Here is a 7,351-nt window from a genome sequence, read left to right as displayed (position 1 = left end):
TACCTAGTTAAGAAGAGTGAATTTTAGAGAATCTAAATTGTCCTAGATTAGCTACATATTCCGTGCTACACCTGAAATTCAAACTGAAAACTCCAATGTCTATTTTCTTTTCCTGGATTCTTCTATCTCTTCACAGCTAGAAAATAATTTAAAGCCTAGGATAAAATGTTAATGGAAAAGATGTTATTCCTTCTCCTGAAATGGAAACGATGTTATCTCTTCTCCTGATTATACTTTCCTCTGCTCAACAACACATACCCACACACCCTTTTTTAGTGACAAGATATTAATAGACACTTAAGGAAGAAAATAAGTCAGAATGATGTTGCTTTGTCAGAAAATCCCCAAAGGAAACTGGCAGAACCTTTACATAAACTAGCTTAACGAGCTTACAATGTTCCATTTTCAAAGAAGATAAGCAACACCCCCAAAACTAAAACCCAATCCTTCAGTAAAATCCTTGTACGTTTTCTACTCTACCCTACTAACCTCCACATAAATTAATACATTTTTTAATTTTTCGTCGCTCTATTTCTTGTTACTTGAAGCTATCTGTGGTCTAATACTTTTCTAAATACATTTTAGAAAGTGAAAATATCTGTACCATACCAAACAACCTTTGACAATTCTCATTTTTTGGTATATAATTTCTTTTGCTTACCTTGGGAACTTGGGAAGCAATTAGGAAAAGAAAGAAAATATCTCCTGTGCTGTTTTTATAGTTTTACAAAGGCAGAAGAAACTATCTAGCTTTCTCTAGCTTAGGGATCATTAAAATGTTGCCACTTTGATGTGTGTGCAGGAAAAAAAAAAAAAAAAAAAAGTTTCTCTAAGAATTGCTCACAGGTTCCTGGATATGCCAAAAGAGAACAAACAGAAGGAAATGAAGATGCTAGAAGTCTCGAGTGGCTGGGGAGAGGCTTAGAAAATAGAATTCTCAATAATGCATAGTTCACGATTCCTTTCATCAAGCACGATGACACTGTAATATTCTCCTTTATTGTTCCAGTAATAAAATCACTAGAAAGACACAATATTTTTTTCCAAAATAAGTGAAGGTCATGAAGATATGAGCAAAAAATGGATTACTTGTTGATGTATACAAAGTAAAAGTATAAATAATTTGTTATATCTACTCACATAAATTTTGTATTTTGAGCTAAAATCCTAGTTTCTATTTATTTCATTTTGCTCTGTGTATATTGTATTCTAGGAAGCATAGAACTTACTTTCATTTTATTTATTACAATAAGAACTGCACTTCTTTTTTTCAGATTTCGCTAGGGATTGCGGTACAAAGAACATTTACCTCTCTTGCTCTTTAAAATGTCCTTAGCAGTTATCACCCAGGCACAAAAGCTAGTTAAATTTAGGCTGTTTTCAATTCTCCCAGCTAATTTTGGACCCTTACTTTTTTAGATACATGGCTTGGAATATAAATGCAGGCCAAACATTACAACTTCCACATTCTCTTGATAGAAATGAGGATAGGCCATTATATTTTCTGTATTTTAGCAAACTGTGAGCCTTTTATGAAATAAAAGACACACATCATTACAACTTCTCACTTAAATATGTACTAGGGAGATAATTCAACCACTGAATAGCTAGAGTTATTACCATTTCAACAATTTAGCATTTCTCTTCTTGTCATTGTAAGACTTCATTTTTTTTTTTCTTCTCTGATTATATGAGTAGTTTAATTTCAACAAAAATACCAGGGCTTTCTTCCCAGCAAGCAAGGATTGGCAAACGGGTTAAAAGTGCAATTGACCTACCAATCTTTTGCAAGTATTATTAAAATTAAAAAGATGGCTATTGATATTATAGATAATGTCCTTCTATTTTATTTCATTTAAATACTGTAAAATATTCATAATGAAATTTTTAAAAATTTACTTTAGTAGAAAAGTAAAACCCAATAAGAATTTAGCTGGGAATATGCTAGTAGAGCTTAGTGATTTATCAAAGATTGAGAAAAATGTTATAACTTTATAAGTAACATCACACACACACATAGGATGTTTCAATTGCCTGTAATGTTTATGGTAATTATTTTATTTTCCTTAAACATCATAAATTGCTAGTTCATTATGGAAACAAATGTAAAACTAACATTTTATGTTCCCTAAAATAATAAGAATAATGGGAAAGTGCTACCAGAACAGAAAGATGCAAAAAACAACTTTTGAAAAGTTACAGATTTATAGATAATATTTAATATATATTGTGCTTCAAGTACTCATTCATGCTTGATACAACGATTTTCAAGTTTAATTGTATATAAGTACACTGGATTGACCATAATGGACCAACTTAGTCTAAAAGTTTTTTTTAAATTATGACTACTTTTTGAAGTTATAGGAACAAAAATGCCATTTCAATGCTTTTACCTATGAATTCAGAGTCTGCATCATTATTTCCAATGTCTCCAAAGTGATTGTAAAGATGGCCCAATGTACTCAGTTGACTAAAGAAGCTATTGTGATATAACAAAAGAACCGCTTTGAGAGTTGGAAGAAAGAATTTTATTCTAAATTCATCTGCTAACAACCTGTGGGACCCTGGGCAAATGAACGGAACTCACTCTGTACTTTTTTCTTTTTCAGTAAGAGACGAAATTTGACTAAGGTATCTCTAAGGCCTATTTATATGTAAAAGTTGAAACTCCTTCACTGAGAACTCTTTACTACTCATCAAAATGAAATACAGATTTCACCACATGCCAGATTTTAAACCATCTAAAAGGTAATATCGCTCTTGCTCCGCGCTAAATCCCAACGCAGGGCTTCATGCCTAATGGGGCATAGAGGACTCACTCAATAAGTGTGCTGAGTAGATGAACACGTGAAGGAACAAATGAATGTTTTCTCCCAATGATTATATCCATCTTGTCTTGAAACTCTCTGGACTGATTGTTTCTTCTCATATTTTAACATCGCTCTCGTTTTTCTGTCACTATTACCGGGATGCTTACTGGGCAAGTGTAATGAATAAAAATTTCAACACTAGTTTCATTTCCTTGGCTGATCTGATGTGGGTAACCTTGACTGGCCAGACCCTGTTCACAAGTTTTCAAGTGCCAAGAAAAATGTATACTTCCTAGGAGCTAAAAAAATTATTAAACAATAGAATATGTGGAGCATTTGTCCCAAGGAGAGTGAATGAGAAAATGCAGAACATCCCTCCTGCTAAGCATCGGAGGCAAAGTGTAAACATCACTAGCACTGAACCAAGATCCGGCAGGAGATGGAGCTCCAAAGAGAACCTCTCTACAATTCTTAAAATAGGTGGCTGACACCAGATGAGTGTGAGCGGCATGTCTGAGTCTCTTGCTGTATCAGGAGGATGAAAGTTGATATTCACATCCTTGCAAAATGGGGCTCTGCTGAACAGTCTGTGACTTAAGTGGGGGCTCTGGAAAACTGTATCTCAGAAATAGGGATGAACGAGCTGTCCTTCCGAACTCAAATCTCGGTCCCTGAAATTGGGGTTAGATGACCACACACTGCTGGTTTGCCCAAGAGGTGCATGACAGAAGCAAATAAAAATTGCCTCAAGGCATTAAAGTTCTTTTAGGCTTCTGAATAATTCTTAAAACAATTTCATCAAATGCATTCCTTGGCACTCAGTAACCAAAGAACAAAGCCAACAATAATTTTGCTTGTTTTTGCAGGCAAGGTCACTCTTTATCTTTCTAACAGGAGAATTTACTTCTATATAAATTCTTCACTGAAGATAAATTCCAAAGTCTTGATTTGTTCCTTACTCCTTCATATGTATATTTTATTTTATTGTTTTTAAAGATTTTATTTATTTATTTTACAGGGATCACAAGCAGGCAGAGAAGCAGGCAGAGAGAGAGAGGGGGACGCAGGCTCCCCGCCAAGCAGAGAGCCCGATGCGGGACTCTGTCCCAGGACCCTGAGATCATGACCTGAGCCGAAGACAGAGTCTTTAACCCACTGAGCCACCCAGGTGCCCCTCCTTCATATGTATTTTAATCAGGACATAAAAGAATCATATAAATTCTCAGCTTGGCAACTAGAAAATTTTTAAGAAATGTGTTGGAGCTATTCTTCAGTATATAAAACAACTCTCATCTTTCTGATATGACAGCGTTTTTGTTATTGCCAAAATAAACAACATTGTCAAGGGAACTTTTTTATTCTAATGAATACTGACATAATTAAAATAGATACAGTTGGAGACATTCTGATCTATAGATGCCATTTATTTTTACTGACAGCTCTTTAAAATTATGTATTGATATTGGAAGACGGGGATCCTATGCACTCCAAGATAATGTATGGAATTCTAATATTTTAATGTGTCTCTAATATTTTACTTGGGAAATTACTGTGTGGCTAATAGATCATATGCAATATGGCCATATGCTCTTCTTTTTTTTTTTTTTTTTAATTTTTTATTTTTTATAAACATATATTTTTTATATACATATATTTTTATCCCCAGGTCTGTGAATCACCAGGTTTACACACTTCACAGCACTCACCAAATCACATACCCTCCCCAATGTCCATAATCCCACCCCCTTCTCCCCAACCCCCTCCCCCCGGCAACCCTCAGTTTGTTTTGTGAGATTAAGAGTCACTTATGGTTTGTCTCCCTCCCAATCCCATCTTGTTTCATTTATTCTTCTACCCACTTAAGCCTCCATGTTGCATCACCACTTCCTCATATCAGGGAGATCATATGATAGTTGTCTTTCTCTGCTTGACTTATTTCGCTAAGCATGATACGCTCTAGTTCCATCCATGTTGTTGCAAATGGCAAGATTTCATTTCTTTTGATGGCTGCATAGTATTCCATTGTGTATATATACCACATCTTCTTGATCCATTCATCTGTTGATGGACATCTAGGTTCTTTCCATAGTTTGGCTATTGTGGACATTGCTGCTATAAACATTCGGGTGCATGTGTCCCTTTGGATCACTACATTTGTATCTTTAGGGTAAATACCCAATAGTGCAATTGCTGGGTCATAGGGCAGTTCTATTTTCAACATTTTGAGGAACCTCCATGCTGTTTTCCAGAGTGGCTGCACCAGCTTGCATTCCCACCAACAGTGTAGGAGGGTTCCCCTTTCTCCGCATCCTCGCCAGCATCTGTCATTTCCTGACTTGTTGATTTTAGCCATTCTGACTGGTGTGAGGTGATATCTCATTGTGGTTTTGATTTGTATTTCCCTGATGCCGAGTGATATGGAGCACTTTTTCATGTGTCTGTTCGCCATCTGGATGTCTTCTTTGCAGAAATGTCTGTTCATGTCTTCTGCCCATTTCTTGATTGGATTATTTGTTCTTTGGGTGTTGAGTTTGCTAAGTTCTTTATAGATTCTGGACACTAGTCCTTTATCTGATATGTCGTTTGCAAATATCTTCTCCCATTCTGTCAGTTGTCTTTTGATTTTGTTAACTGTTTCCTTTGCTGTGCAAAAGCTTTTGATCTTGATGAAATCCCAGTAGTTCATTTTTTCCCTTGCTTCCCTTGCCTTTTGCGTTGTTCCTAGGAAGATGTTGCTGCGGCAGAGGTCGAAGAGGTTGCTGCCCGTGTTCTCCTCAAGGATTTTGATGGATTCCTTTCGTACATTGAGGTCCTTCATCCATTTTGAGTCTATTTTTGTGTGTGGTGTAAGGAAATGGTCCAATTTCATTTTTCTGCATGTGGCTGTCCAATTTTCCCAGCACCATTTATTGAAAAGGCTGTCTTTTTTCCATTGGACATTCTTTCCTGCTTTGTCGAAGATTAGTTGACCATAGAGTTGAGGGTCTATTTCTGGGCTCTCTATTCTGTTCCATTGATCTATGTGTCTGTTTTTGTGCCAGTACCATGCTGTCTTGATGATGACAGCTTTGTAATAGAGCTTGAAGTCCGGAATTGTGATGCCACCAACGTTGGCTTTCTTTTTCAATATCCCTTTGGCTATTCGAGGTCTTTTCTGGTTCCATATAAATTTTAGAATTATTTGTTCCATTTCTTTGAAAAAGATGGATGGTACTTTGATAGGAATTGCATTAAATGTGTAGATTGCTTTAGGTAGCATAGACATTTTCACAATATTTATTCTTCCAATCCAGGAGCATGGAACATTTTTCCATTTCTTTGTGTCTTCCTCAATTTCTTTCATGAGTACTTTATAGTTTTCTGAGTATAGATTCTGTGTCTCTTTGGTTAGGTTTATTCCTAGGTATCTTATGGTTTTGGATGCAATTGTAAATGGGATTGACTCCTTAATATCTCTTTCTTCTGTCTTGCTGTTGGTGTAGAGAAATGCAACTGATTTCTGTGCATTGATTTTATATCCTGACACTTTACTGAATTCCTGTATAAGTTCTAGCAGTTTTGGAGTGGAGTCTTTTGGGTTTTCCACATATAGTATCATATCATCTGCGAAGAGTGATAATTTGACTTCTTCTTTGCCGATTTGGATGCCTTTAATTTCCTTTTGTTGTCTGATTGCTGAGGCTAGGACCTCTAGTACGATGTTGAATAGCAGTGGTGATAATGGACATCCCTGCCGTGTTCCTGACCTTAGCGGAAAAGCTTTCAGTTTTTCTCCATTGAGAATGATATTTGCGGTGGGTTTTTCATAGATGGCTTTGATGATATTGAGGTATGTGCCCTCTATCCCTACACTTTGAAGAGTTTTGATCAGGAAGGGATGTTGTACTTTGTCAAATGCTTTTTCAGCATCTATTGAGAGTATCATATGGTTCTTGTTCTTACTTTTATTGATGTGTTGTATCACATTGACTGATTTGCGGATGTTGAACCAACCTTGCAGCCCTGGAATAAATCCCACTTGGTCGTGGTGAATAATCTTTTTAATGTACTGTTGAATCCGATTGGCTAGTATTTTGTTGAGTATTTTCGCATCTGTGTTCATCAAGGATATCGGTCTATAGCTCTCTTTTTTGGTGGGATCCTTGTCTGGTTTTGGGATCAAGGTGATGCTGGCCTCATAAAATGAGTTTGGAAGTTTTCCTTCCATTTCTATTTTTTGGAACAGTTTCAGGAGAATAGGAATTAGTTCTTCTTTAAATGTTTGGTAGAATTCCCCCGGGAAGCCGTCTGGCCCTGGGCTTTTGTTTGTTTGGAGATTTTTAATGACTGTTTCAATCTCCTTACTGGTTATGGGTCTGTTCAGGCTTTCTATTTCTTCATGGTTCAGTTGTGGTAGTTTATATGTTTCTAGGAATGCATCCATTTCTTCCAGATTGTCAAATTTATTGCCGTAGAGTTGCTCATAGTATGTTCTTATAATAGTTTGTATTTCCTTGGTGTTAGTTGTGATCTCTCCTCTTTCATTCATTATTTTATTTATT

Source organism: Mustela lutreola, chromosome 5, assembly GCF_030435805.1.
Source record: "Mustela lutreola isolate mMusLut2 chromosome 5, mMusLut2.pri, whole genome shotgun sequence".
NCBI lineage: Eukaryota > Metazoa > Chordata > Mammalia > Carnivora > Mustelidae > Mustela > Mustela lutreola.
The sequence above is the reverse complement of the archived record's forward strand: the minus strand, read 5'-3'. Positions refer to the sequence as shown.